The sequence below is a fragment of the Stenella coeruleoalba genome, assembly GCF_951394435.1.
Source record: "Stenella coeruleoalba genome assembly, chromosome: 20".
NCBI classification, from domain to species: Eukaryota; Metazoa; Chordata; class Mammalia; order Artiodactyla; family Delphinidae; genus Stenella; species Stenella coeruleoalba.
This window is the reverse complement of record NC_137166.1, coordinates 20,770,268-20,797,989: the sequence shown is the minus strand read 5'-3', so window position 1 is coordinate 20,797,989 and position 27,722 is coordinate 20,770,268. Positions and strand designations below refer to the sequence as shown.

General features: G+C 38.9%; 1 protein-coding gene across 12 annotated transcripts in view; it reads left to right on the top strand.

Moving 5' to 3' along the window:
- Positions 1-27,722, top strand: part of LOC307179510 (uncharacterized protein) — a 511,372-nt gene that overhangs the window by 424,124 nt on the left and 59,526 nt on the right. For 2 of the 12 annotated variants that reach the window (XR_013825405.1, XR_013825414.1), the window contains exon 1: positions 20,034-20,349. The exons of the other annotated variants lie outside the window; for them this stretch is intronic. The gene's annotated coding sequence lies outside the window, so the exon portion shown is untranslated. Of the gene's footprint in view, positions 1-20,033; positions 20,350-27,722 lie in introns of those variants that run through there. 12 annotated transcript variants of the gene reach the window in all.

Below are 27,722 nucleotides of genomic sequence, written 5' to 3'. Positions count from 1 at the left end.
CAATCCCACCTAATAGTGGAACACTTTCTTCAGCATTTCTGACTGACAACAAGGCTTTACAGCTAATTATTATCCCTGAGAAGGTCCATAGAGGGCAATGAGTATAAGCTTCTGAGTTGGGAAATATCTATAAAAAAACATATTGGGAGAAAGATTTAACTTCGGTAAGAAGATTAATAGTCTGAGCTTTAAAATCATTAAGATGTGAGGGAGGAATGAGGTTTGAATAAACAAAGCCATGTCTAATGAAACTTTTTTTATATCAAAGGCACATTACAAGCAGTGGGACTGACACTGGATTTATAAACTTCAGAGTGTCATGGATATTGGGAGCAGGAAGACCTGTCCCAGAAAGATGAGGCCACAAAAATTAGGTCAGCACTGAAGATCCAAGAACATTCTACAAGTTGCTCTAAATGGGGGTCCTCGGTTCAGTAACTGAGTTCTCTGCTTGTTCCTCAGATCCAGCTTGCATGTCCTCAGCTATTCTCGTCTCTGGGACCCTCTGCTCTTTTCTTGGTAGGCAGTCGAACCCGTCAGTCTCTTCTGCGCTTGAGTTTGTCTTTGGGCTTATCCCTAGCATGTAACAGGTGCTCAAAAGCAAAGGAATATGTAAGATAATAATAACAATAACAGCAACAGCAATAATGATGCATTATTTTCAAAATAGTCTCTTCACCTCTGTAAACTGCCCTCTCTCCCTTTGTAAAATGCAGATCCTGATGTCCATCCCTAGGGCATAGGGTGTCATCAGGAAACAGGCCTGAAACTATAGTGTGTACACATAAAGGACCATTGGAAACAGAAGCATCATGTTGTGGTAGAAAAGCATCAATTTTTCCTTAGGTGAACTGGAGCAAACCTGACTTTATTATATGCATTCATTTATTCGATCATTTGTTCATCCCTTCATCCACAAATGTTTATTCCATGACTTAGCTTAGAAAACTCGCTAACCATCGTTAGTAATGCTCCATAGTTGCTCCCTCCCACTCATCATTCCATACAGAGTTGCCAAGGTGAGGACATTTGATTGCAAGTCAAGGCATAGAGTCTATTGGTTTAGAGCTTGTATTTGAAATCAGTTTGTTTGCTGTTTTCATAGCACATAGTATGAAGGGATTTTCTGTTCCATTTGGCTGCCCTGGGGCGTCTTGTTGTAGCTCAGTGTCCACAGCTCAGGAATGCTGTTGTCTATTTCTTCATGGGGCCCCCGGAGCCACCCAGTAGGAATTTTTGCTTTGACAAATCGTTTATATTTTATCTTATACCTTACAAAATATACCTTTCCAATTGCCAGTATGCCATCAAGAGCGTTTGTGAAATGTGGTAACAGTAAATCATAAATGCAGTTGTATTCATATGGACACTGTCTTAAACCTTGAGCATATGATCCCAAGCAAAGATGGTCCAGCACCTGCCCTCTTGCAACTTAAAATCGACAAGGGAAGACAAAACGTTTTGTGAGAAATCACAGGAAAGTATGATGAGTGTTAAAATAGGGGAATAATAGAGGAACATGCAAACATATAGCAGAGACCTAACTCAATTTAGGGGTCAGTGACATTTATATAAATATTTATGAGGGTGTAATTTTTAGCAATTCAAAGGCAGATATGAGCTTATGCAAGGAAGCAGTGGGGACTGGGGAAAGAGTACTCTAGTTATAACAAGCTGGCATTTTAAATCTGGCTCCTAAGCATAAAGGTTAATACCAGATGCTAAGGTTCAAATCATATCTCTATAACTTACTGTGTGACTCTGGGCAAGTTGTGTAACCTTATGGTGCCTCAGTTTCCACATTTGTAAATGTTAAAATACAATGCCCGATCTTGTAGTATTATTTTGTTACTCTGATAAGTTCACACATAACAAACTCTTAGAAGAGTGGATAGCTCATGGCAAAAGCTATGCAAATGATAGCAGTTACGATCATGAGTATAGTCATGATTATTACTGCTGTTATTATTGTTTGCTATGTAATTTCAAAAGAGGCAAATAAACACCCAGAGCCTCAGGTTCCTCATACATAAAATGGTAATACAAATACCTTCATTGCAGGGGGATTATTAACTGAAATGATAAATGCAAAGTACGTGTATCTTCTAGGTATCCCATAGGTGTTCAGTTGATACCACCTGGTGTTCATAACAATAGCCCAAACCTCATGGAATGCCTTGGCCTTGAGCTTGGCCCTGACTGCTGCTTATAGGCTATGTTCATGTGTACATACCGACAGGTCTTCCTCCTCTGGGTTTGCCTGGGGTAACAAAGCTCGTGTAGAGGTCAAGTCAGCTGTACCACCCTCACCCAGACATAAAGATGGGCCACCTTCATAAGTCTTCCTTGCTTGTTAGTGACCCTGGCACTACCTGATGACTACACGTTTCCTTTATAAGATTTTTAATGATGGTGCTTCTGACATCCCTGACTCTGGACAGTTTTCTTTGTCTCTTGCCCTGCGTGTCACATTCAGTGGGGGAAAGGACGGCAAGAAAGAGGAGGTAGATACAACTAGGAAACTCTTGTGCCAACACCTGTCAAAGAGAGATGCAATGATCTTTCAGTGGCTCCCCTTGGGCTCTCCTCATTGCAAAGATGGGAGGCAGAAGACTGGGCTGCTCTCTGCAAAAAGAATCCATCACCCAGCCATTTTCCCAGGCCCCATTAAAATGCTGACACCATTAATCTGCACTACTTTACTTCTCATTATGCAGAAATGTGCTCTTGATCACAAGTCCCCTTGTGTAGCAGCCCGATTCATCACCAGTAGCTGTGGGCCACACACCAGAAATTCATAATCAACTGACATTATCCACCCAAATCATTCCCAGGATTTGAACAACTCAGAACACGTCCGTCATTGGGAAGAGGCTGCCACACAGGATGCAATATGCAAATAGGCCTGATAGTTAATACATCAGATTTAACAGGTTTAAATTAAGGAATGAACTGCTGTCTCCCTTTTAGGTATAGTTGACCCTTGAACAACATGGGTTTGAACTGCATGGGTCCACTTATATGTGGATTGTTTTCAATAAATACATATATGTAGTATAAATGTATTTCTCTTCTTTATGATTTTCTTAATAACAGTTTTCCTCTAGCTTACTTCACTGTAAGAATATAGTATGTAACACATATAACTTACAAAATATGTGTTAATCGACTGCTTATATTATTATAAGGCTTCCAGTCAACAGCGGGCTATTAGTGGTTAAGGTTGGGGGGAGTCAAAAGTTATATGCAGATTTTCAATTACAAGGGGGTCAGCACCCCTAACATCCACGTTGTTCAAGGGTCAACTGTATTCAGGTCACCTATTTTCAGAGAACTCGTCTGCATTGACCCCACATGGGAACTAACCAGGCTGGAATTTGGAGACAAAGGGGGACCTAGGCTAGGGAGACACAGCATCAGGGACACAAAGCCACTTGTAAAAGACAGAGACATTTCTACTACTCCAGGCTTACACGCTTCTGAGTTCAGTGCCCCTTCTCCAGCACCCAGGTTTGCCAGGGGTGTGTGAATTTGGTCCAATCACTTGTATCCCATCCTCACTTCCTTCTTCTATCTCTGTCTCACCAAGGAGCGACCTGGGTTAAGTAAAACACTGCAAGTGTGTGACTGTGTTAAGCTTCTGTGTCTGTTCTCTGGACAGTAACCCCTAGGTTGACTACCAAATTTGGGGTAAGAAATGGGGTCCTAATCAAGCTTGTTAATAAAACGAATAGCTACCTGATTCCCTCTGAGATGATTAGGTACCAAATACCGTGTGTGTGCTTTGCAAGCATCATCGCAGTTATTTGTACAAACTGCCGTAAACTCATAGGGTTGTTACGGAAATTTAAAAAAATAAATACGTATAAAATGCTTAAAATATAGAAAGCACTCAATAAATGATATCCATTAGCATTATGGTCTTTGCTAAACATTACATATATAGGGTTGTTTTGCCTCTGAACACCTGACAAGAGAGTCACTTCCTCCTGGAGGCCTCTATCCCAGTTCTAAACACTTCTGGCCATTGGGTCGATCTGCCGTCACTTGGGCTAGGATCTGAATCTTCTCATTTCCAAATCACTGTTTCTACATTCGCCCCCTACATAGAACAAGCCCAATTCTTTCTGTTAGGAGAAATTCCTGGAATAATTTAAAGAGATGAATCCTAATCTTGTCAAGTCTTCTATTTTCTAGGCTAAAAAAAGGTCATTTCTTTTAGTGGCTCTTGTATGACTTGACTTGAACTTCACATCCTAACTTATTTAAAACTGAGAAATTTCCTCATCTCTGTACTCACACTGAGTAACAGTGGTGAACCAACCAAACGACTTCTCCAGTAAAGCAAGAGAGGGAATAGGAAATAATCAGACTCCCAGGTACTTTCCTCAGAGATTAAACAGATGCTATCGTTTTGCCATATTTGCTTCAATTTTCTTTTAAATAATAAATAATACCGTATGGCTTCACCTCCCTCCCCCTCTCCAGAGGGGAAGTCAATATCTGGGAGTTGATATGTAACTTTTTCATGCATGTATTCATATGTGGATGTTTCCACAAATAATATGTAGTACTGTTGCAAGCATTTAAAATTTAAATAAATGCTTCCATACTGTGCATATCATTTCATGTCTTGCTGTCTGCATCCATGTTATATTTGTGTTGATTTATCTATGTTGATATACACGTTAATTCATTTTAATTGTATAGCAATTCACTGAGTGAGTTAACTGTACTTTATTTACTCAATACTATTATAAAGGCCACTTACCTGTAGGTTCATTAGGTTAATTCCAATTTTTAAAATTTTTATTGGAGTATAGTTGATTTACAATGTTGTGTTAGCTTACAGCAAAGTGATTCAGTTATACATACATACATACAAATACACACACACACACACACACACACACACACACACACACACACACATTCTTTTTTCAGATTCTTTTCCCATTTCCCATTTAGGTTAATACAGAATGTTGAGTAGAGTTCCCTGTGCTATACGGTAGGTCCTTGTTGGTTATCTATTTTATAAATAGTAGGATGTGTCTGTTAATCCCAAGCTCCTAATTTACCCCTCGCCCTGACATTTCCCCTTTGGTAACCATAAGTTTGTTTTCAAAATCTGTGAGTCTGTTTCTGTTTTGTAAATAAGTTCACTTATATGACGTTTTAAATTAGATTCCATGTATGAGTGATATCATGATATTTGTATTTCTGTGTCTGACTTACTGCACTTAGTATGATAATCTCTAGCGCCATCCATGTTGCTGCAAAGGGCATTATTTCGTTCTTTTTTATGGCTGGGTAACATTCCATTGTATATATATATATATACCATGTCCTCTTATCCATTCCTCTGTTGATGGACATTTAGGTTGCTTCCACGTCTGGGCTCTTATAAATAGTGCTGCAATGAACATTGGGGTGCACGTATCTTTTGGAAGTATGGTTTTCTCTGGATATATGCCCAGGAGAGGGATTGCTGGATCATATGGTAGTTCTATTTTTAGTTTTGTAGGAACCTCCATACTATTCTCCATAGTGGTTGTACCAATTTACATTCCCATGCAACAATGTAAGATGGTTCCCTTTTCTCCACATCTCCTTCAACATTTATTGTTTGTAGACTTTTTGGTGATGGCCGTTCTAACCAGTGTGAGGTGATACATCATTGCAGTTTTGTTTTGCATTTCTCTGATGATTAGTGATGTTGAGCATCTTTTCATGTGCTTTTCGGCCATCTGTATGTCCCTTTTGGAGAAATGGCTATTTAGATATTCTGCCCATTTTTTGATTGGGTTGTTTGTTTTTTTGACATAGAGCTGCCTGAGCTGTTTGTATATTTTGGAGATTAAGCCCTTGTCAGTTGCTTCATTTAAAAATATTATTCCAATTTTTTTTGAAATTAAGGTTTTATCTATATATGCATGCATATATATATATACACATACATTCTCTTCTCCATATATGTGTGTGCAAACATGTAAACACACATATACACAAGGAGACATTGTATATATATATGTTTCATATAAATCTGTAAGTGAAATGGTTGTATCACAGAATACACACATCTACAGCATTATTGGACATTGACAAATTGTTCTCCCAAATCACTATGCTAATTTATTATCACCATCAATATATGAAATTACATACTTGATCTCAAAGGAAATTAATAAAATTAAAAAGAAGAGATTATAAAAGAAACGAAATTGAGTTATTTGTAGTGAGGTGGCTGGACCTAGAGTCTGTCATACAGAGTGAAGTAAGTCAGAAAGAGAAAAACAAATACCGTATGCTAACACATATATATGGAATCTAAAAAAAGAAATGGTTCTGATGAACCTAGGGGCAGGACAGGAATAAAGATGCAGATGTAGAGAGTGGACTTGAGGACACAGGGAGGGGAAAGGGTAAGCTGGGATGAAGTGAGAGAGTGGCATGGACATCTATACACTACCAAATGTAAAACTGATAGCTAGTGGGAAGCAGCCGCATAACACAGGGAGATCAGCTCGGTGCTTTGTGACCACCTAGAGGGATGAGATAGGGAGGGTGGGAGGGAGGGAGGAGATATGGGGATATATGTATATGTATGGCTGATTCACTCTGTTATAAAGCAGAAACTAACACACCATTGTAGAGCAACTATACTCCAATAAAGATGTTAAAAAAAAGACTATAAAATTCACATTCCTTAAAATCCAATAAAATTAGAAATAGTTACCAAAAATAAGCAAAATCAAAATTACTTGAAAATTAAGAAAAATACTCCCAAATAATTGAATTATAAACCTAGAAAGCAGTGAAGAGGTAAATACTCACATACCAAAACCTACGGAAGTTAAAAAAAACTGTACTGAGTAACAACATATTTTGCAATAAGCTTTATTTTCACTCTATGAGAGCGTGTGCAGAAAATAGCTATTCAACTTCTTGGAACAATAGTATTGTAAAAAATATATATAAATCAAAAATGCCCCAAATTTTCTCCTTATAATTGAACAATCATGTCCTTCCTAACTTTCAGAGAATTAGGAGAGTTAACAGAATAATGCAAAATTGACCACAAGTCACTAAGAATGTAAGGTTCACAAGGGGAAAAACTAGCCCAACAGTCTCAACAATATTATAGTCTCCCATCTTGGGAGGGTAGAAATGCTTTACATTTATTGTGTATATGTTGTTACTAGAAATGGTATTTATGTAACTATAATTTAATGAAATAGCTAGCAAAACAGACTAGAGGCACAGCAAGATTATGACTAATGCAGATTCTTGCAAAGCAACAATTACATTAATAATAATTACTAATAGATAGCTTGAGTGTTAGTTAATTGCTACTGATGTCATTAACTTTGAAAAAAGACTTGATGTTCACATGGAAGGAGACAACTCTATTTTACTTGGGTTGATGAAAATGCTAAGTCAACAGTCTAGGCAAAGCAGAAAAGAGAAAAACTGAAAAAAAGAGGTGTTTGCTAATTTCTTTAACCTCATTTAGGGATGGAGTTAGATATTAAACTTGAAGATAGTGTTAGTAAACAGACAGCAATACTTTTACTGAATGTTGTTCCATTCCCCAAATTTCCATGATTCTCAAATTTTTTTTTACAAAAACTGTACTCAGGGGAAAATGTATAGCTACAAATTAAATTCATAAATTAAATGCATTCATTTCAGAATTTAAAAATAAGAAAAAACTAAGAAATGTAATAACTTTAATCAGAAGAAAGAAACAAAAAAGAATTTTATAAAGTCTGTCATTAATAAAAGTTTAAAAGTAGCAATGAAACCCAACAACTGTTTCCTTGGAAAGACCAATAAAATAGACAAATCAGGAGTTTTGTTATAGAGAGAGAGAGAGAGATGTGCAAGATTATGAGAAAGAAGACATGATTGCAAATAGAAAGGAGATTAAAAGAATTAAGGAGAAATCATACCTACAACTTTATGGAATCAATTGGAAAACTTAGAAGAAATGTATAATTTCCTAGAAAGAGTGACTCAAGAAGGGAAAAAAAAGAATACTATATTACCCTAGATAATATTAGAAACGTAATTTAAAATTTATCACTGAAAAAGGCAACAAGACAGACTAGTTCAAAGTTGACTTTCATCCATCATTTATAATACACAATCAAATGTTGTATAAGTTCAGATCATAGGAAAAAAATAGAAAACTAGCCAATTTAAGATGCAGCCAGCAAAGTACCAAAACCTAATGAAGGTAGTATAAAACTGCAGAGAACTTTCACTTATGAATATGTAAGCACAAGTATTAAATGTTAACAAGTTGAACCAGTAATATACCAAAGACTGAGGCCTGTGAGAAGCAGCAAAGGTTGCAAAGATTCATTTCAATCCACAGGAAAAGAGTGGATTATTTCAAAATGGTTTTGGCACAACTGGCTATCCATCTGAATAAAACCAATGTCCAAGACCATATACAAGAATATTTATATACATTAAAGTCTTAAATGTAAAAATAAAATCCTACATAAAAATGAAGAAATATGCATAAGATATATAGGGATTGGGGACACTGTAGATCAAATCTGAGAACCCAGAAACTTTAAAAGAAAATATGGATACATTTACTCAAGTCAAAATTGAAAGAAAATTTTATAACACAATATAGTACACACAAAGTTAATATGAAAATAGTACTTCCCAAATGTCTTTGCATTGCATATGACCCTGGTTTTATAATATTTAAAGTAACCTTACATACTGACAAAAGAAACTTCACAGGAAAAATGGCAAGGTTATGAATAAACACACACAGGAAAGCAAATCAAAATGGATCAACAAGGATTTACATATGTCCAAATTCAGAGTAAGAGGCATGAAAATTAAATCAAATAATAATTTACACTTGTGACTGGTAACTTTTTTAATTTATTGAAGCAAGTTTGATTTACAATGTTGTGTTAATTTCTACTGTACAGCAAAGTGATTCAGTTATACATACATACATTCTTATACATACATATACATTCTTTTTCATATTCCTTTCTATTATGGTTTATCACAGGATATTGAATATAGTTCCTTGTGCTACACAGTAGGACTTCGTTCTTTATCCATTCCATATATAACAGTTTGCATCTGCTAATCCCAAACTACCAATCCATCCCTCCTGCACACCCCCTCCCCCTTGGCAACCACAAGTCTATTCTCTAAATCTGTGAGTCTGTCTCTGTTTCGTAGATAAGTTCATTTGTGTCATATTTTAGATTCCACATGTAAGTGACATCATATGGTTTTTGTCTTTCACTTTCTGATTTACTTCACTTTGTATGATAATCCCTAGGTCTATCCATGTTGCTGCAAATGGCATTATTTCATTCCTCTTTATGGCTGAGTAGTATTCCAGTGTGTGTGTGTGTGTGTGTGTGTGTGTGTGTGTGTGTGTGTGTGTGTGTGTGTGTGTGTGTGTGTATGTGTATGCATACACACAAACGCACCACATTTTCTTTATCCATTCATCTGTTGATGGACATTTAGGTTGTTTACATGTCTTGGCTATTGTGAGTAGTGCTGCTATGAACATAGGGGTGCATGTATTTTTTTGAATTATAGTTTTGTCTGGATATATGGTCAGGAGTGGAATTGCTGGATCATATGGCAACTCTATTTTTAGATTTTTGAGGTACCCCTATGCTGTTCTGCAAGGTTGCTGCACCAATTTACATTCCCACCAACAGTGTAAGAGGGTTCCCTTTTCTCCACACCCTCTCCAGTGTTTGTTACTTGAAGATTTTTTAATGATGGCCATTATGATCGGTGTGAGGTGGACCTCATTGTAATTTTGATCTGCATTTCTCTAATAACTAGTGATATTGAGCATCTTTTCATGTGCCTGTTGGCCACCTGTATGTCATCTTTGGAGAAATGTCTATTTAGGTCTTCTGCCCATTTTTCGATTGGGTTGTTTTGTTTTGTTGTTGTTGAGTTGTATGAGCCATTTGTATATTTTGGACATTAAGCCCTTGTCAGTTGCATCATTTGCAAATATTTTCTCCCATTCTGTAGGTTGTCTTTTTGTTTTGTTTATGGTTTCCTTTGCTGTGCGAAAGCTTGTAAGTTTAATTAGGTCCCATTTGTTTATTTTTGCTTTTATTTCTATTGCTTTGGGAGACTGACCTAAGAAAATATTGGTATGATTTATGTCAGAGAATGTTTTGCCTATGTTCTCTTCTAGGAGTTTTATGGTGTCCTGTCTTATATTTGTCTTTAAGCCATTTTGAGTTTATTTTTGTGTATGGTGTGAGGGTGTGTTCTAGCTTCACTGATTTGCATGTGGCTGTCCAAATTTCCCAACAACACTCACTGAAGAGATTGTCTTTTTTCCATTGTATATTCTTGCCTCCTTTGTCAAAGATTAATTGACAGTAGGTATGTGGGTTTATTTCTGGGCTTTCTCTTCTGTTCATTGATCCATATGTCTGTTTTTGTACCAATACCACACTATTTTGATTACTGTAGCTTTGTAGTATTGTCTGAAGACTGGGAGGGCTATGCCTCCTGTTTTGTTCTTTTTCCTCAGGATTGCTCTAGCAATTCTGGGTCATTTTTTTAAATTTTATTGAAATATAGTTGATTTACAATGTTGTGTTAATTTCTGCTGTACAGCAAAGTCTGTATGTATATTACAGACTAACATCTCTTATGAATATAGATGCAAAAATCCTCAGCAAAATACTAGCACACCATACCTAGCAACATATATAAAGAATTATACACCAAGGCTGAGTGAGATTTATCCAAAAAAGGCAAATTTGATATAACATCCAAAAATCAGTTAATGCAATGCATTCTATAAATAGAATAAAGGATAAAAACCATATGATCATCTCAGTAGATGCAGGAAGAGCATTTGACAAAATCAACACTCTTTCATGATTAAAAAAAAAAGTCAACAAACTAGGAATAGAAGATAATTTCTTTAACCTGTTAAAGGATGCCTATGAAAAACCCACAGCTAAAACTTAGTGGAGAAAAGCAGAATGCTTTCTCCCCTAAAATGAGAAAGAAGACAAGGATGACTGCCTTCATCACTTCTATTCAACATCATACCAGAGATTCTAGGCAGGCCGTGTAGGTAAGAAAAAGAAATAAAAAGCATTCAGATTGGATAGGAAAGTAAAACTATATTTGAAGGTAACAGGATCTTATACTTAGAAGATCCCGAGGAATTCACTTAATATTAAAACCTATTAGAAATGATAAATGAGTTTAACAAGATTCCAGGATACAAGAGCAATATACTAAAGATTAATTGTATTTCTATACACTAGGAATGAAATATCTGAAAATGAAATTAAGAGCTTAATAATAAAACACCCAATTTTAAAAATTGGGCAAAGGGTATGAATATGTATTTCTCCAAAGAAGCTACACAAATGGTCAATAATCACATGAAAAGTGTTCCTATCATTAGCCATTGGGGAAATACAAATCAAAACCACAGTAAGATACCACTTCATACCCAGTAGGATAGTTATAATGGAACAGATAATAGCAAGTGTTGGCAAAGATGTGAAGAAATGGGAACTCTTACACAATGTCAGTGGGAATGTAAAATGATGCGGCCACTTTAGAAAATAGTTGGGCAGTCCCTTAAACATTTAAACGTAGAGTTGTCATGTGAGCCAGCGATTCCTCTACTAAGTAGATACATAAATACATATATCCAGACAAAAGTTTGTACATGAATGTTCAGAGCAGCGTTGTTCACAAAGCCAAAAAGTGGAAACAACTCAAATGTTGAACAGAAAATGAATGGATGAATAAAACGTGCATTACTCATATGATAAAAAGCAATAAAAAGGAATGACGTTCTGATACATGCTATAATCTGGATAAACCTTGAAAACATTATACCAAGTGTTAAGTCAGAAAAGACCACATGTTGTATGATTCCATTTATATGAAATGTCCAGAATAGGTGAATCCGTAGGGACAAGAAGTAGATTAATGGTTGTCCTAGATTTGGGGAGATAACAGAGAGAGACTGCTAATGGGTATGGGGTTTCTTTTCTGGGTGATGAATATGTTCTGGAATTGAGACTGTGGTGACGGTTGCACAATTTTATTCTAATAGCTCTTGAATTGTGCACTTTAAATGCGTGAACTATATTATATGTAAATTATATCTAAATAAACCATTTTTTTAATTTTTTAAAAAAAGGAATAATGGATTGAAAGTTCAAAGATGAATAACACTGGCCCACATTTGGGGCCTGGTATTATGAAAATGTTTCTTTTCACCTGTGAGACTCCAGGCTCTTTTCCTGTTCCAGTGTTCATTTTTAAATGAAATAAAGACAAACCTTTTATTCTTCCATGGAAATTTGTATTACATGTAAACTACCATTCTGCTGTAGAATATAGGGAACTATCTCATAAATGGTATGCCTATCCCCAAACTCATAGCTCAAAACAGCCGAAAAGCATGTTTTGAAATTTTAGAAATAATTAAGTTAATGGAAAGACCTATTTATAACATCAACAACCTTTATGCCAAAATGAGAAAATTAATTGTAAAGTGATTTGACAGGGCTGGATCAATGAAATAATTTTAAAACTATATAGATATATATTGGATTGACCAAAAAGTTCATTTGGGATTTTCTATAACATCTTACAGAATATATATATATATAACATATATATATTCACTATATATATATTCAGTATTAATTAGCTTCTTAATATAGCAAACTACAAACTTTTATCTTGGAATGTGCTAGTTACAAAAATGAATGTTAACTGAGTGACTTCCTTCATAGAGCTCAACTTTGAATGTGATTTTTTTCTTTAGTATTCATTTGGGAATGAATTGTTGACTCAGACTTAACGCATATAGACCTTTTCTAGAAGTGTTCTAGGAAATTAACTAATAATCAAGTATGACACACTGAAAAAGAAAAAAAGCATGTATCAGGGCTGATTCACAAGTAAGATCCTTCTGGAGCACCTGATGGTCGATGTGTAGTCACCTGGAGTCTTTGCAGCCACCACAAAACTTGTGGTTACCATCTTCTGACCATTTTAAATGAGCCCCACAGGCCAGCTCCAGATTACACTGGGATCTCATAAAAGGCCACTACAGTGTCTTGCTTTTGAAGTTTCTCCACACCATCTCCTATCAGCATGATCCTGTTCCCCAGCTTTTCTAAGTTAAATTCCCCTCTTCCAGTGCCATGCCTTAGCCTCTTGGCCTCATTTTGATTTGAGACTCCAGACCCCATCCATCCATTTCTACCATTATGTGATATGCCTGGAAACTGTCAATGAATCATATCTTCACCCCAGAACCTCCACCCTTCTCACTGGCTGGAGGTAATGAGTCAGTAGTATTAAGCACAAAGTATAAATTGAGACTGACATAGGTGCTTTATACAGATTAACTTTCAATCTTCATGGCCATTCTCTCCCTTGGGATTTCAGTGGAAATGCTCTAAATGTTGTAGGACCTTGCATACAATTACTCAACTAATATGGGCAGAATTCGAGTACTTCACTCCTGCACCACTGTTTCTCTCAACCTGGACAAAGAATGCCTATAAGGTCACCTGGAAGGTCACACACAGGTTCTCTGGCCCCAGCCCAGACCAACTGAATCAGATCAGGTGAATGGGAGGGTAGTATCCAGAGTCTTAGTGCTTCACAGTATCCACTGGTGATTCTGATACACACCAGTTTAAACAACGCTGCATTATTCTTCCTTGAGAGCTTAGTACAGCATTTCAGCAATTTCCTAAAAAGATTCAAATCCCCTAATGGCCAAAATGCACATTGCCAGCATCATATTCACAATGGATGGGGAAGATGTTCTTCTACTTCTCTTTCCAATCCTTATTTGTTATTTGTTCATGACACATTATGTACCAGAAAATGCAAAAGGAAAAAAAAAATCTAGCAACAAACTACTCAGTGTGTCTGCAGCACCACTTGACTAAGAGGATGAGCTCGGAAATCTGATTTTTACTAGTCATTATTCAAACATACATAGAGGACCCTCACCCCAACAACTCGAATGGCTAAGCTGCAGGCTTGTTCTAGGTCCACTAAACCCTCTTGCTGATGAATTGGAGTTGGGTTTACAATCATGGTCCTTGTGCTCCTGTTTTAGACACAAAGATCCATACATGGAGAGACGTTGACAGTCTTCACACTCTTGAGAACAAGGCTTCTCAAAATGGGAAGGGGTTGTTGTTTTGTTGTTGAGTTGTACAAATTCTTTATATGTTCAATATTTTGGATATTAACTCCTTATGGGAAATATGATTTGCAAATATCTCCTCTGATTCAGTAGGTTGTCTTTTCGTTTTGTTGATGGTTTCCTTTGCTGTGCAGAAGCATTTAGTTTGATGTTGACCCATTTGTTTATTTTTGCTTTTGTTGCCCCTGCCTGAGGAGATGTATCCAGAAAGATATTGCTAAGATCGATGTCAAAAAGCCTACAGCCTATGTTTTTTTCTAGTTTTATGGCTTCAGGTCTTACATTCAAGTCTTTAATCCATTTTGAGTTGATTTTTGTGTATGATGTGAGATAGTGGTATAGTTTCATTCTTTTCCCTGTGGTGGCAACAGTTGGAAACTAAATTTTTGGTGATGAGCATGTTGTATACACAGAAGTTGAAATATGATGTCGTACACATAAAACATATGTTATAAACCAATGTTACCTCAATTAAAAATTAATTTTGAAAAAGAAAATTAAAAGGAGGCATGTGCACAAAAAATGGGAAGGGGGGAAAAGTTTTATTGGGTGCTTGGTAGAAAGGGCATATTTAGGATTTAGCTCATTAGTTGTATGTACTGTCCCCAAATTTAATCTTCACTAACACCCAGCACAATGCCTGGTAAGTTTCTTCATGAATATTTGCCGGGTGAATGAGTCAAGATACTAATCGGTCTTGCGTGAATATCAGAAGTAGAAGAGACCTTTGAGAGACTTGATTCAAACATCTCCATCTCCTTTTACAGTTGAGGAAACATGATCACTGGTCAGAACTCAACTCCTTTCCCCAAAAGGATGAGGTCACTCTCATTTCTCTCCCCACATTTCAGAGCACTTAGCTGAGGGTGTTTTCCCATCCGAGCTAAGGTCTCTATGAGTCTCTGACCTTTTATAGATTTCTCAGCTGTAATATTGTTTCCACACATCACTGTGGCTTCAGGAAGTGCTGTTTCTCCTCTCACCCTTTCCTTGATACTGATAACTGCCATATTCCTGAGAAAGAAAAATTAAAAGCACACTTGTTGAGAGAACCAAAGAAAGAGGCGAAAGGAGATAGAGCTCACTGAAAGACGAGTGGAGAGAAGAGAAAGGTGCAGAGGATAATTTCAAGAAAAAAACCACATTGAGCTAAAAGTGTGAAGCCTTAGAACACCCCCTCTCAGGGTAGAGTTTCATTCTCACTGATAGGACAAAGGTTTTCCCAACAGAAGAAGTTTAGCACGTTATATAAATACCCCAATATGCGTATGCAGTGGTAGTAATAATTAGTTTTCTCCCCCTTTCATCTCCACTGTTTCTGCCTACACATGTTTCCTATTTTGAGCTTTGGTGTAACAAATGCATCTTTCAAACGGGAAACCCACGCCTTGTTTGCACAAACACAGGTCTCTTTATCGCCCCGTGCAGTCCCTCCATCTCGCGGAACTGAACAATGAGGCATTTTCTTCTCTCCCCGGCCCCAGAGCTCTGACAAAATTCATTTAATTTCCATGGAAAATGTAATCTGCAGATAATAGTAGGTCACTCACGGCAATATCATTTCACTCTCCCAGATCACCCGTTGTTGTGCTAATTGTGGGACAATGTAATAGACAGCTAAGGCTTGCAGATGGAATTAGACGGGGCATTTTGTTTTTGCGATGCTATGAAGAAGGATATAAGAGAAAGTGTCAGCAAATGCCATAGACCTTGTCCCCCTTTTGTAAAATGACTCAAGCAACGAAGGGAAGTCTCCTCGTGTACAGGGCATCTTCGATATTCTTGGTGTCACCTGCAAGATCCACAGGATTTTGGTGTTTCACTGGGCATCTTTGGACCACTTCAATGCTCTACCCCACCTGATGAAGCAAGTGCTTCGGAAGCCGAGAGTAGCCAAGTAATTGCCTTGGCAGGTAACGATCACCCACTAATCCATCATTCTTGCTTTGAAATATTTTAAAAATAGCGATCACATCTTAGATTCTTCCTTCTAAGAGAAGCAGAGGCCCTTTCTGTGTAGAACGACTTTCCTCAGTGCAGAAGCCTACACCTGCCCATGCGTGCTTATGTTCTTTGTCTCTCTTTTTTTTTTTTTTATTGATTATAATTGACATGTAACATTCTCTTGTTTTTGAGTTGGCAAAGTCAGGAACTATCATGGAATCACGAAAAGTGGGCCCAAAGATGACCAAGCTCAACACTCTAATTTATTTCATGACTGTTTTCTTCTAACAGAGATCATTCGTGGTCATTGTACATTATTTGAAAGGGTGAAGAAAGCAGAAAGAAGCCTATCCTCCAGCAAATCCCTAAGTGCAGACAAGAAAGGTGAAGGAAATTATTCTCCTTGAAGGAGCAGAGCAGGGGTGGGAGGGTGTGTTTACAATGAGATTTGGGAAGCGGATACTTGAAAAGTGTGTGTGTGTGTGTGTGTGTGTGTGTGTGTGTGTGTGTGTGTGTGTGTGTCCCTCAGCCATCTGCATCACTGATGCGCTGTGTCTGACCCGCATGTGCTGCCCACTGTATGATGCAGAGGCAGGACAGCTCAGGCACAGCCCCCCAGCTCCTCTCCTGCCAAAAAAACAGAGAGGCCTGCTGGGTCGGCTCGAAGCTTGGCCAGCTCCAGGGCTTGAGGCCAGATTGTCAGGCTCTGATGAGGAAAAGAGCTGGCCCATTCCCTGCTCTCATGCCCCAGCCTGGTTTTGGTATGTGAGGATGGAAAATATCCCCACAAGCTGGGGAAAGAGAGAGAAAGATGGAGAAGTTCAGAGATCCTAGGAGACAGGACAAGAGAGAGTGAGCCCCAGGAAGAAAGAGAACCAACTGGAGACAGCAGACGGAGCTAAAGAAAAGGCAGAGAAGGAGAAAAACAGGGTGATGAGAGGGAGAGGGGCACAGGGAGAGAGGAGCCAGACAGGGACAGAGGACGAAGGGCACACAGAGAGGGGGTGAAAAGAAAAGAAACACACGCGAGGAGGATTGAAAGAGACAGAGAGACCCAGAGTGAGACAGAAAGTAGAAACCAACAGGAGTGCTGTGAGGCTCTGAGGAGAGAGGAGCCCCTAAAACCGACTGAGCCTGAGGCTGGAGGTGAGTGTGTGCCTGAGGCTGTGTGTGTGTGATGGATGGAGGTGTAGGAGAGTATGCGTGTGCATGTGATGGATGGATGTGTGGAAGCGGCCTTGGACAGGCACAGGATTGGAAAGCGTTCTCTAACTTACGCTATGCCCTCTGCCGCATCTACCCCTAAATACCTCAAGCACTTCTGTAAGTTTCAAAAAGATGTTTTATCTTCATTCTTCCACTCTTCCTTAAAAACCTTTAGTATTTCCCCCATTCCAGTCATTTTCTCAGCAGCTCAGTGACTCTCTGGTTTATAACTCTGCACGCTGAGACGCAGCAGGGGGTCATTCTGAAGGGGAGTCCTGTAGGCCTGAAAGCGGTGTGAGGGGAGCGAGCTCGGGTCCATCGCAGGGGTCAGACTCAGCTTCCACAGGGCACTGAGGGCTAAGTTGGATTTCTAGCTCTAAGGTCACTGATGGAGGAAGGGTCAGTCCTGAACAGTCAGATGGGTTAGGTGGGTTAGTTATAGTTAGTTAGTTATAGTTATAGTTAGTTATAGTTAGTCAGATGGGTTAGTTATATCCACGCACATATGTTCCCCATCCTGGAGGACAGCCTCTGGTCCATGAGCAGAGTATAGCAGCACTAGAATGGAGGGACACTGGATCCTGGGCACAAAGACCAGGAGAAAATTCTAGGAGTTGATTTGGGGTGGGGAAGCGTGGTGAATAGATAGTTACGTGTATGGGCAAGGCAGCCTAGGGACATCGGTCTCTGAGAATGAAGGCAAGTGTGGGAGACCCAGCATGGAAAAATGGGGCTCCCCAGCAGACACAGCTGGGCTTCTCCACCCCAGCTCACTGTGGGTGACTTCATTCAAAGTCTCACGAGACAGAGCTGGAGCCTTCTGCCTGTGAAAGTTGTCTCGAGCCCTGGACAATGGGGGACCCAATTGTGAGGAATGGAGAGAATATAGTCCAGTGTGGTCCCTGGCCTGTACATAGGAGACAAAGGCAAACACACACATACATGCACATACACACATTCACATGCATAAAGGCGCACGCGCGCGCGCGCACGCGCACACGCACGCACACACACACACACACACACACACACACACACACACACACACACACACACACACACACACACACACACACACACACACACACACCTTACATCCTTGATGCTCAAACTGTGGTCCATGGCCCAGCAACATCAGCATCACCTGTATGCTTGTTACAAATTCAGACTCTCAGACCTCATCACAGACATACAGATCAGGATCTGTGCTTTAGGAAGAGCACATTAAAGTCTGAGAAGCAATACTCCACATGGCGGGGGACCAGGGAAGGCTTCTCAGAGGTGTAATAATTTCATGAGTTGGGCATTACTTTCTTTGTCTTGTAAGTAAGGGCGATGAAGTTTGAAAGATTCTGTATTAGTAGCCCAAGGTGGCCTAGCTATTAAGTGACAAAGGCTGGTCTCAAACTCAGGTGTAAGGACTCAAGATTAAACTTGATAAGCCAAGACTACCACTTACGCACAGCTACTACGTGCTAAGCCCAGACCTGAGCACTTGATTACATCTATTAACTACCTGGATTCGCACAGCAACCAGACAAGATATATTTTCGCCAGTCCACAGAGAAAGAAACAATAGTCTCAGGGAGGTCAGTATTTTTTCCCAATGCCACACAGCTGGCAGGAAGCAGAGCTGGGAGTCAAATCCACAACTGTCTCACCCCTGACCCTAGGCTTTATTTTTGATTCTGCTCTATATTGCCCAGCGGTTGGCCACTATACCTTTCTGCTTCATTTTCTAAAGATGTAAAATCTGTTCTAGTTTCAACTGCCATCCTGTCCCCCTTTTGGTCACAGTCAGCCTGTAGGAGCCAGGCCTGTACCAGCAAGGCAAGATCACTGAAGCCACATGTTGAGGGCAGGTAGCAGACAGATCTGGGCACGTGTGATCAATAGCACTGTAAATAAAGACTCCTGATCAGCCCAGCATTTGGAACCCAGTGGTGGGGTCAGAACTAGAAATTTGTGTTCTTTATGCCTGAGACACACGGATAATGCCTTCCCATGGCCACAGGCTGGATCCCCTGGAGCTGCCAGCCTGGGAAAAGTTCAAGGAAATCAGGTTCCCAGAATGTCTCCAGGTTTTCTGGTAGCAAAATGTCTGGAGGACAGTCTGCTCGACTGTTTCCTCTAATTATAACAAGATGTTTCTCAAGTCCCCGCCCCCTCCCTGCTCAGTGCCCCCCCCCCCCCAAACGTGTGCAAACTCCAGGTTGCATTTCCCGTCCTTACAAGCTGTCGCCTCAGATGCAGGCAGCGAAGAGTCCCTGCCCTTCTTCGCTGATCTGCAAAGAGCTGACAAAAAGAATGCGGGTGACTTCTCAAGACTTTGTTATCTGAGTTCCAAACTCCCCTAGCCCGTGTGTGAGTGCATCTGCCGGCAGGAAGGAGCGCCCCCAAATGCAAACCACATGTGCCTAGATCCAGAAAGCTTGTTGTATTATGCCATTAAATAAAGACTAGCAAAGCCCCCACGTCAAATCAAATTTCAGAGGTGACTCTGAAAATATCCATGGATCATAACATCTCCCTCAGGGACACAACCATTCAGAAGTCTCTGAGTCTCAATTCTGATTTTCTGAAGTGACTGAGTCATTCCTCTCCTGGGTTCAGCTTGCCCTCAGGCAGGCTGGAGGCCCGGGGGTGGGGCGGGGAGGGGGCGCTCTGCACAGGTGGAGCTGCTGAGTGGAGCAGGTTTCTAATAAGGCAGGTGTCAGCCCAGGGCGAAGACATCATTAATGATTGTTTGTGAAGGAGGAGTGGCTGCGCGCAGGGTGAGCCGGGAAGGGAGATGGCTGTCCGCCTGAGGGGTTGGTGGTAGGGATATAAGATCCTCGTGCCCCAGCGCGGCTGGTAGGGATTCAGCAAGCAGGGGTACGCCGCTTCTGTCCCCGTGTTGGAGAGCAACAACTCAGGACAACAAGCCATCCTGCTACGAGGTTCGGCATCACCTACAGGTACAGAAATATTTAAGGAAAGCGGGGCCTGTTTGGCGGCACTCACTGTAAAAGTACAACGAGGCAGGCTTGATGATTGCGGGAAAGTTACCCCGGGAATGAAAACATGGCTTTCAGCTCTACAAATGCTTTTGAGATTAGAGGAGCCCCTTGGTGGCTGTGACTTTAAGTGGAGGTTGTTCCCTTGAGACAAATCAGCCTCAAATTTTCGAGAGCTCAGGGGCATAAGGAAGGAAATTGTTCCAGCAGGGAGGCTTTTATCAAAGAGCCTGGGGTAGCGTCAGAAGTGGAGAAAGGCTCTGAACAGTCAGTGGGGTGGGCTGCTGGAAGCCCTCCGCGGAGAGAGGGCTGAGGGTTCTCTGCGGCCCAGCCAAAGGTCACCCCTTCCCAGGGTGAGGGCTTCTCAGGGGACTGTAGGCAGAAAAGAACAAGCATGGAACTTACGGGGACTCCTGGCCTGGAGAACCAGGACTGTCCCAGCTTCTCCCTTAACCAGTCTTATCCCAGAAGGATAAACATTGTTTTGCCTTTTAGTTTTTCTAACTGAATTATTTACATACAAGAGATTTTTGAAAAGGTGCAGCTGATTTGAGTTTTGCAAAGGTATTACTCCTGTAGCCACCATCCCAATTAAAATACAGAATATTTCCATCACCCCAAAATGGTTCCCCCTGCCCCTTAAAATGGTTCCCCCTGCCCCTTTCAGCCAATACTCACCCCACCTCCCTTGCAGGGGCAAACACCATCTTGATTTCTGTCATCACAAGGTGAGTTTTGCTTGCCCTAGAGCTTCATATAAATGGAATCATACAATATTATTTTATGTCTGGCTTCTTTCACCCAAAAGAATGTTTTCAAGATTTGTCTCTGCTGTTGTGTGCAGTAAAAATTGCTTCCATTTTATTGCTGAATAGTATTCCATTGTAAGAATATATCACAGTTTATCCATTTACCTGTAGGTGGACATTGGGGTTGATAACAGTTTTGGCTATTACAAGTAAAGCTATGAACATTCTTGTACAGATGTTTGTGGAAATATGCATTCATTTCACTTGGATAAATAAGACTGAGATTTCTGAGTCATAGGTAGCTGGATTTTTATTTTTATAAGCATCTACCAAATTATTTCTCAGCATGGTTGAACCATTTTACATTCCCATCAAGTTGCAGGATATTCTGCATCCTTACCAACCCTTGGTATTGTCAGTCTTTCTAATTTTAGCCATTCTGATGTCTGTCAGAATGATATCTGTCAGAGTGATATCATGGTGGTTTTGATTTGCACTTCCCTAATGACTGTGTGGTACATCATCTCATATGCTTATAGGCTAGGTGCATATCTTATTTTGCAAGTCATTTGTCCATTTTCTTATTGGGTTATTTTATTATTGAACTGCATGAATTCTTTGTATATTCTGGGTAAAATTTCTATGCGAATATATTTCCCAGTCTGATTTTTTTTTCAAGAGCAGATTTTAATTTTTCTAAAGTTTCATATGTTTTTCTTTTTGTGATTAGTACTGAATCCTATCTAAGAAATTTTCATCTACTTTAAGGCATGAAGATATTCTTTTATGTTTCTTCTAGAAGTTATCTAGTTTTAGCTTTATGCTTAGGTATACAATCCATCTCATATTAACTTCTGTGAAAGGTATGAGGTAAGGATTGAAATTCCCTGTTTTTTTCCATACAAGCATCTAGTTGATCCAACACTGTTTCTTTTTTTGTTTTTTTGTAAGCGTTGTTAGAAACATCTTCCAATACTATTTCTTGAAGACTTTCCTTTCCCCATTGAGTTGCCTTGACATCTATAGATATGAGTTTATTTATAGACTCTCCATTTTGTTCCAATCGATTGGTTTGTCTATCCTTAGAATACAACTACACAATCTTCATTATTGAAATTTTTTGTTAAGTCTTAAAAAGTCCTCTATCTTCTTTATCAACATAATTTGGCTATTGTAGAGCCTTTGCATTTACATAAAAATTTTAGACTCCCCTTATCAATTAGTACAAATAGGCTTGCTAGAATTTTAATTAAAAAGACATTAATTTTTTTAACATCTTTATTGGAGTATAATTGTTTTACAATGGTGTGTTAGTTTCTGATTAACAAAGTGAATCAGCTGTACATATACATATAGCCCCATATCTCCTCCCTCTTGCTTCTCCCTCCCACCCTCCCTATCCCATCCTTCTAGGTAGATAAAAAGCACCACGCTGATCTCCCTGTGCTATGTATCTGCTTCCCACTAGCTATCTGTTTTACATTTGGCAGTGTATATATGTCCCTGCCACTCTCTCACTTAGTTCCAGCTTACCCTTCCCCCTCCCCATGTCCTCAAGTCCATTCTCTACATCCGTGTCTTTATTCCTCTCCTGCCCCTAGGTTCTTCAGAACCATTTCTTTTTTTTAGATGCCATATATATGTGTTAGCATATGGTATTTGTTTCTCTTTCTGACTTACTTCACTCTATATGACAGTCTCTAGGTCCATCCACCTCACTACAAATAACTCAATTTTGTTTCTTTTTCTGGCTGAGTAATATTCCATTGTATATATGTGCCACATCTTCTTTATCCATTCATCTGTTGATGGACACATAGGTTGCTTCCATGTCCTGGCTATTGTAAATAGAGCTGCAATGAACATTGTGGCACATGACTCTTTTTGAATTATGGTTTTCTCAGGGTATATGCCCAGTAGTGGGATTGCTGGGTCGTATGGTAGTTCTATTTTTAGTTTTTTAAGGAACCTCCATACTGTTCTCCATAGTGGCTGTATCAATTTACATTCCCATCAACAGTGCAAGACGGTTCCCTTTTCTCCACACCCTCTCCAGCATTTATTGTTTGTAGATTTTTTGATGATGGCCATTCTGCCTGGTGTGAGGTGATACCTCATTGTAGTTTTGATTTGCATTTCTCTAATAATTAGTGATGTTGAGCATCCTTTCATGTGTTTGTTGGCAATCTGTATATCTTCTTTGGAGAAATGTCTGTTTAGGTCTTTGGCCCATTTTTGGATTGGATTGTTTGTTTTTTTGATATTGAGCTGCATGAGCTGCTTGTAAATTTTGTAGATTAATCCTTTTGTCAGTTGCTTCATTTGCAAATATTTTCCCCCATTCTGAGGGTTGTCCTTACGTCTTGTTTATGGTTTTCTTTGCTGTGCGAAGGCTTTTAAGTTTCATTAGGTCCCATTTGTTTATTTTTGTTTTTATTTCCATTTCTCTAGGAGGTGGGTCAAAAAGAATTGTGTTGTGATTTATGTCATAGAGTGTTCTGCCTATGTTTTCCTCTAAGAGTTTGATAGTGTCTGGCCTTACATTTAGGGCTTTAATCCATTTTGAGTTTATTTTTGTGTACGGTGTTAGGGAGTCTTCTAATTTCATTCTTTCACGTGTAGCTGTCCAGTTTTCCCAGCACCACTTATTGAAGAGTCTGAGAAAGACATTAATGTTTAAAGAACAATTTTGGGGAAAAAAGACATCTTAACAATATTGAATCTTCCAATCCATGAACATGGTGAATCTTTTATTTAGGTCTTTTAAATTTTTTCTCAACCGTGTTTTGTAGTTTTCAGCATAAAGTCCTGGCTTAAATTATTTTTAAAAGTGCATCCTCAAATATTTTCTTCATGTTTGTTAATGTTGTAGATGGTATTACTTTATATTTCATTTTCTAGTCAGTATTTTAGTTATCAATTGCTATATAGTAAACCACTCAACAAGGCTCAAAATAACAGTAATCGTTTATTAGCTCTCATAGTCTCTATTGGTAAGAAATTTGGAGTCAGTTAGATGGGAAGTTTTAACTCAGGGTCTCTCCTAAGTTTACAGTAAAAAGTAAAATAGGGCTGCGGTGATCTTCAGACTTGACGAGAACTAGATGATCCCATCACAAATTAGCTCACTTGTATGGTTGGCAATTTGATGCTGATCACTGTCCATATGTGAGACTCCCCATGGGGTTGCTTGACTATCTTCACATCAGGGTAGCTGGCTTCCTCTACAGTAAGTGATCCAAAAGACCAAGACAAAAGGTGCAGTGCCTTTGGTGACCTAGCCTCAGAAATCACACATTGTTACTTTTGCCTTTATTCTATTGGTCACTTAAGGCAGCCCTGATTCAATGTCTGTGGAGACTAGGCAGGGAATAAAATAGTGGGAGGCAAGGGTCACTGAGGACCATTTTAGAGAACAGATACCAATCCAGTCTATAGAAATAGAACGACTTCTATATGTTGATATGTATTCTGTGACCTTGCTAAGTTGATATTAATTTTAGTACGTTTTTTAGATGCCTTAGGATTTTCTATGTAAACAATTATGTCATCTGTGAATAAAGATATTCTCTCTTTTTAATGCACACCTTCTATTTTCCTTGCTTTAGTGCATTGGCTAGAATATGGAGCACAATGTTGAACAGAAGTGTTATGAATAGAAACCCCTGTCTTGTGCCCAGTCTTAGGTAGAACACATCCAGCATTTCACCTAAAGTACAATATTGGCTATAGGTTTATCATGGATGTTCTTTATTAGCTTGAAAAAGTTTCCTTCTATTCCTAGATTGCTGAGAGGGCTTTTTCCACCCTCATGGGAATTGAATTTTGTTCAATGCTTTTTCTGCATCTATTAAGGCAGTCATATAGTTTTTCTTCTTTATTTTGCTAATGTGGTAAATTATATTGATTTAGCATGCCCAAATCAGTCAATCTTGCATACCTGGAATAAATCCCAGTGATTCATTACCCCTTTTATATATTTCTGGATTAATTTTTCTAGCATACTTTTAAGCAATTTGGCATTTGTAATCATGAGGGATATTGGACTATAATTTTATTTACTAATAATATGTTTGTCAAGTTTTGGTATCAGAGTAATGTTGACCTTATGAAACAAGTCAGATGTGTTCCCTAATCCTCTGTTTTCCTAAAGAGTCTGTGTGAGATTAGTGATATTTCTTCCTAAAATATTTTGTAGAATTTATGAGTGACTATATGGGTCTGGAATTTTTTTTGTCAGTACATTCTTTTCCTAACTCGATTTCTTTAAAAGATATATTACTGTTCAAAATTTTTCTTGCATTTGCTTTGATATGTTGTCACTACCAAGAAATTTGCCATTTTGTTTCAGTTGACAAATAAGTAGACACAAAGTTGTTAGTTTTGTAACATTTATGGGATCTGCTGTTATTTCTCCTGTCATTCCATTAGCATGAAATTGTCAATTCTGTAATATTTGTAGGGTATCTAATCATGCAGAAAAGAGTTAACACAGCAGGTCTGACTGCTATTATTTGGAAGAAATGATTTCAAGATTGGCCCTTGGGTGGCATCTAGAAACTTAGATTTGGGGAGGGTCCTCACTGTCCTTATCTGATAAGAGGAGCACACTGTACCTAAACTGTACGAACAACACGGTGTGTGCTAAATATGTGCTTTCCTTCTGGAATTTTGTTACATGCTGAACAGAGGCTGCATACATGACCAGCTCCTCCCCATCCATGGATACCAAATCTCTAATAAGCTCATTAGACATTTCACGTATGTTGTCGTAAGTAACTTTGGGGAACCTAAACATGTCTTATGTGACTTCACTGAGAGCAGAATCTTGAAAGCTTACACCTGGTTTCCTCTAAACTTCACTCCATGAACCTTTTCCCTTCGTTGATTCTGTTTTGTATTCTTTTGCTGTTAAAAAAGAAAAAAAAATTCTTAGCCATGAGTATGTCTATATGCTGAGTCTTTAAGTCCTTCTAGCAAACCTGGGTAGCCTGGGGACCACCAATACAGTAGTTATTTCTCCTCTATAATACCAGTATTTGTCATTTATATTTTCTCCTTTTGTCCTTAGTTGGTCTGGGAATCCTTTTAGAGAACAAGCTTTAGCCTTGTGGACTTGATGGCTCAACATTGGTCATGGTTGGTCTGTTTTCTATGTCATGATTTCTAACCTCATCTTCATTATTTCCTGATTTTTACTTTGTGATTAATTTGTACTTTTATTTGCTTCATACGGTGGAAGCTTAGATCACTGATTTTTAAGCCTATCTCCTTTTCTCATATAAGCACTTAAAACTTACACATTCATCTAAGTATTTCTTTAGTTCCTGCCCACAAATTTTGATATGTTGTGCTTTCATTACAATTTATTTCAAAATATTTTTAACCCCACCTTGTGATTTCTACTAATTTCCAAATATTTTAGAATTTTCCGGATATGTTACTGTTACTGATTTCAAATGATATTCTACTCTTGGCAAAGAATATATTCTGTATGATTCCAACCAGTGGATGATTATTGAGACTTCTTTTAAGGGCCAGCAGATGGTCTATCTTTATGAATGCACCATCTGCACTATATTTTTGCTTTCAGCTCATCCATGTGTTTATACTTAAAGTATATCTCCTAAAAACAATATGTACTTGGTTCTTCCTTTATGTCCGGGATGACAATCTCTTCCTTTATTTTGTTTTAAATAAATTTATTTATTTATTTATTTTCGGCTGCATTGGGTCTTCGTTGCTGCCCCTGGGCTTTCTGTAGTTGCGGCGAGGGGGGGCTACTCTTCATTGCAGTGTGAGGGCTTCTCATTGTGGTGGCTTCTCTTGTTGCGGAGCACGGGCTCTAGGTGCACGGGCTTCAGTAGTAGTGGCACGTGGGCTCTAGAGCACAGGCTGAGTAGTTGTGGTACACAGGCTTAGTTGCTCCCCGGCATGTGGGATCTTCCCGGACCAGGGCTCGAACCCGTGTCCCCTGCATTGGCAGGCGGATTCTTAACTGTGCCACCAGGGAAGCCCTCTTCCTTTAAATTGGAATGTGTAGTTTATTTGCATTTGATGTAAATATTAATATAGTTTGGATTAGTTATGCCAGCATGCTATTTATTGTTATTTGTACTCTCAGTTTTTGTTCTTTTGTTCCTCCTTTGCTGTCTTCTTTTGGGCTAATCAAGCTTTTGAAATTGTTTTAACCTGTCTCCTTTATTGGCATTTTCATTCTTATTTAGTTTTTTAAATTGTTATTCTGATAACAGTATGCATCCTTAGCTTATCTAAACCTAATGTGAATTAACTTTATATCCTTTCACATATAATGGAAGAGTCTAGAATAGTATGTTCCCACCCTGTCTCAGTGCTGTCATCACATATTTTACCACTACTTTATCAGCCTCACTTTGTTATTAATTTTGCTCTACAGAGTTCATTACATAGTAGAAAATTTGAGAAAAGAAAATACAGCTTTTCATATTTACTCTTTGTAGCGCCCTTCCTTCCTTCCTTTCTTCCTTCCTTCCTTCCTTCCTTCCTTCCATCCTTCCAGTTTATGGTTCATTTGGTATTATTCACATTCAACCTGAATAACTT